At 47.1% G+C, this 11,534-nt stretch overlaps 1 long non-coding RNA gene across 1 annotated transcript; it reads right to left on the reverse strand.

The window, feature by feature from the left end:
* Positions 1-938: 938 nt before the first annotated feature.
* On the reverse strand, positions 939-2,637 carry LOC139572531 (uncharacterized). Its single transcript, XR_011674450.1, has 2 exons — positions 2,559-2,637; positions 939-1,556 (listed from the first exon to the last, which is right to left on the reverse strand). It is a non-coding gene; the product is annotated as an uncharacterized lncRNA (long non-coding RNA).
* Positions 2,638-11,534: the final 8,897 nt, after the last annotated feature.

Below are 11,534 nucleotides of genomic sequence, written 5' to 3' on the forward strand. Positions count from 1 at the left end.
ATACCCCATAATGACAAAGTGAAAACATGTTTATAAATGTTTGCAAATTTATTAGCAAAGGTAAATATAGAAATATCTCATTTGCATAATTATTCACTCACCTGAGTCAATAGAATCACCTTTGGCCTCGATTACAGCTCTGAGTGTTTCTGGGTAAGTCTCTAAGAGCTTTCTACACCTTGATTGTACAATATTTGCCCGTTAGTCTTTTAAACATTCTTCAAGCTCTGTCAAATTGGTTGTTGATCATTGCTAGACAGACATGAGAAAACTGATTGGACTTATAACATTTTAGTTACTCCACAATACTAACCTAAATGACAGAGTAAAAAGGGAATATACATCCTGTTTGCAACAAAGCACTTAAGTAATACTACAAAAGAAATCGGGCAAACAAATTAACTTTTTGTCCTGACAGAGTTATGTTTGGGGCAATTCCAACACAGCACATCACTGAGTACCATTCTTCATATGTTCAAGCATGGTGGTGGCTGCATTATGTTATGGGTATGCTTGTCATCGGCAAGGACTAGGGAGTATTTTTTAGGTTAAAAAGAAACAGAATAGAGCTAAGCACAAGCAAAATTCTAGAGGAAAACCTGGTTCAGTGTTCTTTCCAGACACTAGGAGACTAACAATAACCTTTCAGCAGGACAATAACCTAAAACACAAGTCCAAATCTACACTGGAGTTGCTTACCAAGATGACATTGGATGTTCCTCAGTGGCCTATTTACAGTTTGACTTAAATCACCTTGAGAATCTATGAGAAGACTTGAAAATGGCTTTTTCAACATCCTTGACAGTTTGAATAATGTGCAAATATTGAACAATCCATGTTTGCAAAGCTCTTAGAGACGGACCCAAAACGACTCACCACTGTGTTTCTAACATGTATTGTCTCAGGGAGGCAAATACTTATTCTATTCACAACAGCTGTTGTATTTTCATATTTTTTTAAATAAATGTTATAATTCAGTGACCAAACAATAACAATTAAATCCATTTTAAACCCACTGTGTAACATATCAAGGGGTGTGAATACTTTCTGAGCCAACTGTATGTACTATACATTGTATTGGTGCTAATATACACACATATATACACACACACATAGTACCAGTCAAAAGTTTGGACACACCTACTCATTCAAGGGTTCCTTTTTTTTCTACATTGTAGAATAATAGTGAAGCCATCAAAACATTGAAATAACACATATGGAATCATGTACTAACCAAAAAAAGTGTTAGACAAATGTGTATTTTATATTTGAGATTCTTCAAAGTAGCCACCCTTTGCCTTGACGACAGCTTTACACACGTAGTGTGCATCACCCTCTAAAGCTCCATGTGTTCCACGGCGGTGGAGGTGCCGTACCAGGCTGTGATGCAGCAAACCGGTATATGATCAGGGGCAAGTCTGTCTGGGGTAAAGGCGGTCCAGAGGTGGTGAAACACAACAGGACACTTCGGGCAGGAGAGAGAGAATTTCAAGTGTTCCTCATGAGTCTCCGTAAAACAAAACTCATCAAATCTGATTTCTCAGCTCTTCTCACACCTAGGACAAGCATGGAAAGAGAAATAAAATGAGACAGAGCACCGGGGCTGTTGGGTAAAAAGACAGGGGACGTATCAAGCTGTTGTCGTGTGTGTACTCCTTCACACGGTACGTTGGGGAAAAGGGGCTGGACAGAACAAAAAGCAAAGAAAGTTAAAGTTAAAGTTCCCCCTCTCCTACCTTACCTGTCTACCCACTGGTTACCTATTCTTAGCACCACCTGGCGTGCTAACCAACATACAGGGGGTGGTCCGCCCAGGTCTTACCTAACCTCTAGCACCACCTGGCGTGCTAACCAAAATACAGGGGGTGGTCGGCCCAGGTCTTACCTAAGCTTTAGCACCACCTGGCGTGCTAACCAAAATACAGGGGGTGGTCCGCCCAGGTCTTACCTAACCTTTAGCACCACCTGGCATGCTAACCAAAATACAGGGGGTGGTCCACCCAGGTCTTACCGAACATTTAGCACCACCTGGCGTGCTAACCAAAATACAAGGGGTGGTCAGCCCAGGTCTTACCGAACATTTAGCACCACCTGGCGTGCTAACCAAAATACAGGGGGTGGTCAGCCCAGGTCTTACCTAACCTTTAGCACCACCTGGCGTGCTAACCAAAATACAGTGGGTGGTCCGCCCAGGTCTTACCTAACCTTTAGCACCACCTGGCGTGCTAACCAAAACACAGGGGGTGGTCCGCCCAGGTCTTACCTAACCTTTAGCACCACCTGGCGTGCTAACCAAATACAGGGGGTGGTCCGCCCAGGTCTTACCTAACCTTTAGCACCACCTGGCGTGCTAACCAAATACAGGGGGTGGTCAGCCCAGGTCTTACCTAGTGTGCATAGACATAGTAAATACTACAGGTATATGCATGCCCGCAGGCCTCTTGCCTAAAAACTCCCAGAGTGCCTTCCCTTCCCTGGGAACAAATGAAACACTATAATTCAAATTAGTGAACAATTTAAATACACCGAAATCACTAGGTACTATGGTAAACACATACCTGTACAGGAGCGGCTACAGAACACTTTCAACAAATTTACCAGACCAACAACCAACACAGGACATAATAATAATCTCTCTCCTAACAACGGAACACTGGCTTTTCAAGGTGCAGAAGGAGTCACTAATTGCAGACAGCTGTATCCCCTGACGAGAGGGCGGGGTCAGAACTCCAATTAGTGATGGGCCGACCAATCAGCTGCTTTGGAATCCAGGAAGCCATTTCCTGATATACACACAAACACAAACCCCGCAACGACACAGAAACCGGGGGGAACGTAACAACTTACCTCACTAGAAGTCTTCATTCAAACTCTGTGAACTCTTGGAAGAATGGGCCAATGTAGGGATTGAGAACAGAACAGCTGACTTCCTCTCTGGGCGACCTTGTCATGTACTTTGATCCATCTTCAGGATTCATCGTCTTGGGTTGATTTGAATCTACTGCATATATCCAGTACAGTTTATGAACTCAGTTGAGGCATTGAACAAATAGGACTGCTAGTTTATACTTCAAATCTTAACAAACGAATACATTGCTATAGTTTACACAATATAACAGATTATATTAGCAGACTCACAACATTTTCCTTTCTATCTGTCCAATGTTTGCGAACTGGTAAAGTGAACAGGTTTAGCTAATACTGTAACATTATGGGGGGAAAAAAACATTTAATCCAACAAATGCTTAGCGGGATAGGCAATATGGACAATCCTGGCCTAGAAAACAATGATTTATGTCGCGCAGATGATAGCCAAGTGAACTTGAATCCCCATTGAGTAGAATATATCACGGTGACATCAAGATGGCTACCAATATTAGTTTATTCTGTCTTGAGTAGGCTGCTATCCTACTTGAAATACCATATAATCCCGTGTTCGCCACGTTACTAGTTTCCACCAACGATATTGTGTTAGGCTGCTAGAAACAAGCCAATTTCTCTGTAGAAATAACGGTCACGAATCTGCGCTCAGTGTATTCTCTATGGCACTCAGAGACTGCGATACAGCCTATAATCACAATATTCTCTCTGCCATGTTTTTCTAGGTCGCACAGCTTAGATATCTATGAGCAATTTAGAGCAGACCGAAATGGCTTTTGTCAACTTGATAGCTAACTAGCTAGAAAACTTTATCCAGCTATCTAACTAGGTTAGCTAAAGAAACATGCAGTAATTCAACGTTGGCTAGCAATAAATACGCTTATAAACAAGTCATGGTACCTACCCATCCAACGAGCGTCAGAGTCAGTGTATCAGGATTCAATCTGAGTCCTGTATTGACACTTTGCCTATTTGATGGTTTGTCTCAGGGCATAGCGGGATTTCTTATAAGCTTCTGGATTAGTGTCCCGCTCCTTGAAAGCGGCAGCTCTAGCCCTTAGCTCGGTGTGGATGTTGCCTGTAATCCATGACTTCTGGTTGGGAAATGTACGTACAGTCGCTGTGGGGATGTCGTTGATGCACTTATTGATGAAGTTGGTGTCTGAGGTGGTATATAGGAAGAATCCCGGAACATATTCCGGTCTATGCTAGCAAAACAGTCCTGTAGCGTAGCATCCGCATCATCTGACCACTTCCGTATTGAGCGAGTCACTGGTACTTCCTGCTTTAGTTTTTGCTTGTAAACAGGAATCAGGAGGATAGAAATATGATCAGATTTGCCAAATGGAGGGCGAAGGAGACTTTTGTACACGTCTCTGTGTGTGGAGTAAAGGTGGTCTAGAAATGAGGTAAAACGGATTTAAGTTTGCCTGCATTAAAGTCCCTGGCCTCTGGATGAGCATTTTCCAAATTTGCTTATGGCCTTATTCAGCTAGTTGAGTGCGGTCTTAGTGCCAGCATCGGTTTGTGTTGGTAAATAGAAGAATGAGAAAAATATAGATGAAAACTCTCTTGGTAAATAGTGTGGTCTACAGCTTATCATGAGGTACTCTACCTCAGGCGAGCAATACCTCGAGAATTCCTTAATATTAGACATCGCACACCAGCTGTTACTGACAAATAGACACACACCCCCACACCTCCTCATACCGAACGTAGGTGTTCGGAAAACCCAGCCAACTGTATATTATATTCTGTATATTATTCGTGTCATCGTTCACCCACGACTAGTGAAAAATAATATATAACAGTTTTTAATGTCCCGTTGGTAGGATAGTCTCGAACGGAGCTCATCCAGTTTATTCTCCAGTGATTGCATGTTGGCCAATAGAACGAATGGTAGAGGCGGGTTACCCACTCGCCGGCGAATTCTCACAAGGCACCCTGGTCTCCGCCCCCTCTATTTCCTTCCTTTCTTCATGTGAATGACGGGGATTTGTTCCTCGTCCGTGAGCAACATTACAACCTTTAGAGTAGGACTCATTAAATACAAAATCTTTGTCCAGTTTGAGGTGAATAATCGCTGTTCTGATGTCCGGAAGCTCTTTTTCGGTCATAAGAGATGGTAGCGTCAACATTATGTACAAAATAAGTTTCAAACAATGTGAAAGAACACACAAAATAGCACAATTTGTTAGAAGCCCATAAAATGACAGCCATCCCCATCGGCACCATACTTACAGGAAGTGGTATTTAGTGGTGTAAGATTAATATCCTGTTATAATTGGTAATGGTAATTGACAAATTGACTGGGCACTTGCGGTAAACACATAAAATGATTCGAGGATCATTTACTGTATAGGATAGACAGAAAATGAAATGATGTTTAATCGCCTGTGTATTGTCTGTCAGTCCCTGTCACTAACCAAGTGAGGAACATATTAAAATAAGAATTTACGGGCTCTGTGATACATCAGTATGTCCAGCCCTTATCAGGTTATGTGAATTCCTTGATTTGTCTTCCATTTTATATATCGGATGTCATCTAGAGTGGCTGTGATTTATGACTCTAAAACATCACAGAACATATATGCTGTTGATACACAGCCGTGGTGGTGTGGATGGTGATTTAATGTGTGATGTAGAGAGAAAGCACTCTACACCAGTCAAGTCAGTTCATTCACCAGACCATGTGTTTTATACAGGCCTCGGTCTCTCTCTCTCTCTCTCTCTCTCTCTCTCTCTCTCTGTCTCTCTCTCTCTCTCTGTCTCTGTCTCTGTCTCTGTCTCTCTCTGTCTCTGTCTCTCTCTCTCTCTCTCTCTCTCTCCTTCAGACTGAATTGATTTACTATCCAATTACCATAAAAACGCCATTCACTTGTCTCTATAACTCTTTCTAAAATAAAAGCAGAATGTTAACTTTCATGCTGTTCATAAAATGGATCAGTTAGTTACAACATATTGCCTCTGTAGAGATTGTGTGTGTGTGTGTGTGTGTGTGTGTGTGTGTGTGTGTGTGTGTGTGTGTGTGTGTGTGTGTGTGTGTGTGTGTGTGTGTGTGTGTGTGTGTGTGTGTGTGTGTGTGTGTGTGTGTGTGTGTGTGTGTGTGTGTGTGCGCGCGCGCGCGCGCACGGGTAATGCACGGGTTGACTCATAACCCAAAGTCCCCGCGGTTATCTCCACGAGGCAGGTGGGTTTAGGGTCATGAAATATTATGTGGATGAAGGACGGGTGGGTGGCGGGCGGGTTGAATAAAGAGAAAACGATGCATTAAAAAATCCAGCTGCTATGTTATGTGTGATGATTGTGAGGGGCTTGAGGAATGTACGTCAAGGGAACTGTATTCTATACTGTTCTGATAGGTAGGTTACATAAATGGAATAGTAGCCTGAGATATATCCTCTCACGTAGCCTAAATTATTATATTGTTATTGTTATTATGTTATTATTATTATTATTATATTATTAACTAATTAAGCATTTCTTGCAGTAAAATTATACACCGAAATTTTGGCTCGGGAAAAGGAGTGGAAAAATATGAATTATTTCTTTCAGCATCTTGACAGATGTGACTGTGCAGTTAGGGACCGTCTGTAAAGGTGTTGTCTTTATCACAGCGTCATAAAAGCTGATAGTATTTAAACCACATAAAATATGCTTCCAAGTAGACCTGAAATCTTATCAGAAACATGTCGTTTTCACAGCTTTTTAACTTCCTTTAAAACCTGCATGGAAACTCTTTTCAGTTTTTTTAGAGAGTTGTTGCATTTTTCTCCCTGGTCCCTTACACGTCGTTGCTGTGCGGGAGAAGCAGAGATTAAAGTAAAACACTTGATTGATGTCGACTAGATTGAAAAATTCATTCTATCGATTTATATTTATTCTGGTGAGAAAGGGTTCATTTCCTGTAGTATTCTAGGGCAACTAAAGTTGTAAATTGATTTAAAATTGCCAAAATTATATAGCCTAATTAGTTTATTCCTGTCTGTACAGAAATAAATACAAATCATTCAATATAGGCTAGTACACCAGGAAATCACAGTTTGGGCAGTGTGCGTTGTAAATATCTAAATAGATGGTTGTTGAATTGTGAATGTCAGTGGACGTTTTGAAAGCAAATGGCTATTGCTGTAAAAAGAAGACAATGAAAATACTCTAATCTGTCTTTAAATTATGACAATTCTCAATTTAATTGAGCGAACAGTATAGACTATCTTATTGGCAACAGCGGAGAGCACCGGCCGTATCGCCGGTGAGTGTGCACTCTTTGTCATTGTTGGGTGAGTGCCGCTGGGTGAGTGCCACTGGGTGAGTGCCACTGGGTGAGTCCCACTGGGTGAGTGCCACTGGGGTGAGTCCCACTGGGGTGAGTCCCACTGGGTGAGTGCCACTGGGTGAGTCCCACTGGGTGAGTCCCACTGGGTGAGTGCCACTGGGGTGAGTCCCACTGGGTGAGTCCCACTGGGTGAGTGCCACTGGGTGAGTCCCACTGGGTGAGTGCAACTGGGTGAGTGCCACTGGGTGAGTGCAACTGGGTGAGTGCTACTGGGTGAGTGCCACTGGGTGAGTGCCACTGGGTGAGTGCCACTGGGTGAGTGCAACTGGGTGAGTGCCACTGGGTGAGTCCCACTGGGTGAGTGCAACTGGGTGAGTCCCACTGGGTGAGTCCCACTGGGTGAATGCCACTGGGGTGAGTCCCCCTGGGTGAGTCCCACTGGGTGAGTCCCACTGGGTGAGTGCCACTAGGTGAGTGCTACTGGGTGAGTGCCACTGGGTGAGTGCCACTGGGTGAGTGCCACTGGGTGAGTCCCACTGGGTGAGTCCCACTGGGTGAGTCCCACTGGGTGAGTGCCACTGGGTTCCACTGGGTGAGTGCCACTGGGGGAGTGCTACTGGGTGAGTGCCACTGAGTCCCACTGGGTGAGTGCTACTGGGTGAGTCCCACTGGGTGAGTCCCACTGGGTGAGTGCCACTGGGTGAGTGCCACTGGGTCCCACTGGGTGAGTGCCACTGGTTGAGTGCCACTGGGGGAGTGCTACTGGGTGAGTGCCACTGAGTCCCACTGGGTGAGTGCTACTGGGTGAGTCCCACTGGGTGAGTCCCACTGGGTGAGTGCCACTGGGTGAGTGCCACTGGGTGAGTGCCACTGAGTCCCACTGGGTGAGTGCTACTGGGTGAGTGCCACTGGGGTGAGTGCCACTGGGTGAGTGCCACTGGGTGAGTGCCACTGGGTCCCACTGGGTGAGTGCCACTGGGTGAGTGCCACTGAGTCCCACTGGGTGAGTGCTACTGGGTGAGTGCCACTGGGGTGAGTGCCACTGGGTGAGTCCCACTGGGTGAGTGCCACTGGGTCCCACTGGGTGAGTGCTACTGGGTGAGTGCCACTGGGGTGAGTGCCACTGGGGTGAGTGCCACTGGGGTGAGTGCCGCTGGGTGAGTGCCACTGGGTGAGTCCCACTGGGTGAGCGCTACTGGGTGAGTGCTACTGGGTGAGTGCCACTGGGGTGAGTGCCACTGGGGTGAGTGCCACTGGGTGAGTGCCACTGGGTGAGTCCCACTGGGTGAGTGCCACTGGGTCCCACTGGGTGAGTGCTACTGGGTGAGTGCTACTGGGTGAGTGCTACTGGGTGAGTGCCACTGGGTGAGTGCCACTGAGTCCCACTGGGTGAGTGCTACTGGGTGAGTGCCACTGGGGTGAGTGCCACTGGGTGAGTCCCACTGGGTGAGTGCCACTGGGTCCCACTGGGTGAGTGCTACTGGGTGAGTGCCACTGGGGTGAGTGCCATTGGGGTGAGTGCCACTGGGTGAGTGCCACTGGGTGAGTCCCACTGGGTGAGTGCCACTGGGTGAGTGCTACTGGGTGAGTGCTACTGGGCGAGTGCTACTGGGGTGAGTGCCACTGGGGTGAGTGCCACTGGGGTGAGTGCCACTGGGTGAGTGCCACTGGGCGAGTCCCACTGGGTGAGTGCCACTGGGTGAGTGCTACTGGGTGAGTGCTACTGGGTGAGTGCCACTGGGGTGAGTGCCACTGGGGTGAGTGCCACTGGGTGAGTGCCACTGGGTGAGTCCCACTGGGTGAGTGCCACTGGGTGAGTGCTACTGGGTGAGTGCCACTGGGGTGAGTGCCACTGGGTGAGTCCCACTGGGTGAGTGCCACTGGGTCCCACTGGGTGAGTGCTACTGGGTGAGTGCCACTGGGGTGAGTGCCACTGAGGTGAGTGCCACTGGGGTGAGTGCTTTATTAGAGTGCCCATTATTACGTCCAAAAACATCACAAAGAGACGGAGGAGCTCTACAGATACACCAGTCTGTCTCCATCACCTCGTTCTCTCTATAGATACACCAGTCTGTCTCCATCACCTCGTTCTCTCTATAGATACACCAGTCTGTCTCCATCACCTCGTTCTCTCTACAGATACACCAGTCTGTCTCCATCACCTCGTTCTCTCTATAGATACACCAGTCTGTCTCCATCACCTCGTTCTCTCTATAGATACACCAGTCTGTCTCCATCACCTCGTTCTCTCTACAGATACACCAGTCTGTCTCCATCACCTCGTTCTCTCTACAGATCCACCAGTCTGTCTCCATCACCTCGTTCTCTCTACAGATCCACCAGTCTGTCTCATCACCTCGTTCTCTCTACAGATCCACCAGTCTCTCCATCACCTCGTTCTCTCTACAGATACACCAGTCTGTCTCATCACCTCATTCTCTCTACAGATACACCAGTCTGTCTCCATCACCTCGTTCTCTCTACAGATCCACCAGTCTGTCTCCATCACCTCGTTCTCTCTACAGATCCACCAGTCTGTCTCCATCACCTCGTTTTCTCTACAGATACACCAGTCTGTCTCATCACCTCGTTCTCTCTACAGCTCCACCAGTCTCTCCATCACCTCGTTCTCTCTACAGATCCACCAGTCTGTCTCCATCACTTCGTTCTCTCTACAGCTCCACCAGTCTCTCCATCACCTCGTTCTCTCTACAGATCCACCAGTCTGTCTCCATCACCTCGTTCTCTCTACAGATCCACCAGTCTGTCTCCATCACCTCGTTTTCTCTACAGATACACCAGTCTGTCTCATCACCTCGTTCTCTCTACAGCTCCACCAGTCTCTCCATCACCTCGTTCTCTCTACAGATCCACCAGTCTGTCTCCATCACTTCGTTCTCTCTACAGATCTACCAGTCTGTCCTCCATCACCTCGTTCTCTCTACAGATCCACCAGTCTGTCTCCATCACCTCGTTCTCTCTACAGATACACCAGTCTGTCTCATCACCTCGTTCTCTCTACAGCTCCACCAGTCTGTCTCATCACCTCGTTCTCTCTACAGATCCACCAGTCTCCCTCCATCACCTCGTTCCCTCTACAGATCCACCAGTCTGTCTCCATCACCTCGTTCTCTCTACAGATCCACCAGCCTGTCCTCCATCACCTCGTTCTCTCTACAGATCCACCAGTCTGACTCCATCACCTCGTTCTCTCTACAGATCCACCAGTCTGTCTTCATCACCTCGTTCTCTCTACAGATCCACCAGTCTGTCTCCATCACCTCGTTCTCTCGACAGATCCACCAGGCTGTCCTCCATCACCTCGTTCTCTCTACAGATCCACCAGTCTTTCTCCATCACCTCGTTCTCTCTACAGATCCACCAGTCTGTCTCATCACCTCGTTCTCTCTACAGCTCCACCAGTCTGTCTCATCACCTCGTTCTCTCTACAGATCCACCAGTCTGTCTCCATGACCGCGTTCTCTCTACAGATCCACCAGTCTGTCTCCATCACCTCGTTCTCTCTACAGATACACCAGTCTGTCTCCACCACCTCGTTCTCTCTACAGATACACCAGTCTGTCTCATCACCTCGTTCTCTCTACAGCTCCACCAGTCTGTCTCATCACCTCGTTCTCTCTACAGATCCACCAGTCTGTCTCCATCACCTCGTTCTCTCTACAGCTCCACCAGTCTCTCCATCACCTCGTTCTCTCTACAGATCCACCAGTCTGTCTCCATCACTTCGTTCTCTCTACAGATCTACCAGTCTGTCCTCCATCACCTCGTTCTCTCTACAGATCCACCAGTCTGTCTCCATCACCTCGTTCTCTCTACAGATACACCAGTCTGTCTCATCACCTCGGTCTCTCTACAGATACACCAGTCTGTCTCATCACCTCGTTCTCTCTACAGATCCACCAGTCTCCCTCCATCACCTCGTTCCCTCTACAGATCCATCAGTCTGTCTCCATCACCTCGTTCTCTCTACAGATCCACCAGCCTGTCCTCCATCACCTCGTTCTCTCTACAGATCCACCAGTCTGACTCCATCACCTCGTTCTCTCTACAGATCCACCAGTCTGTCTTCATCACCTCGTTCTCTCTACAGATCCACCAGTCTGTCTCCATCACCTCGTTCTCTCGACAGATCCACCAGGCTGTCCTCCATCACCTCGTTCTCTCTACAGATCCACCAGTCTTTCTCCATCACCTCGTTCTCTCTACAGATCCACCAGTCTGTCTCATCACCTCGTTCTCTCTACAGCTCCACCAGTCTGTCTCATCACCTCGTTCTCTCTACAGATCCACCAGTCTGTCTCCATGACCGCGTTCTCTCTACAGATCCACCAGTCTGTCTCCATCACCTCGTTCTCTC

The sequence above is a fragment of the Salvelinus alpinus genome, chromosome 4 (assembly GCF_045679555.1).
Source record: "Salvelinus alpinus chromosome 4, SLU_Salpinus.1, whole genome shotgun sequence".
Taxonomy (NCBI): Eukaryota; Metazoa; Chordata; class Actinopteri; order Salmoniformes; family Salmonidae; genus Salvelinus; species Salvelinus alpinus.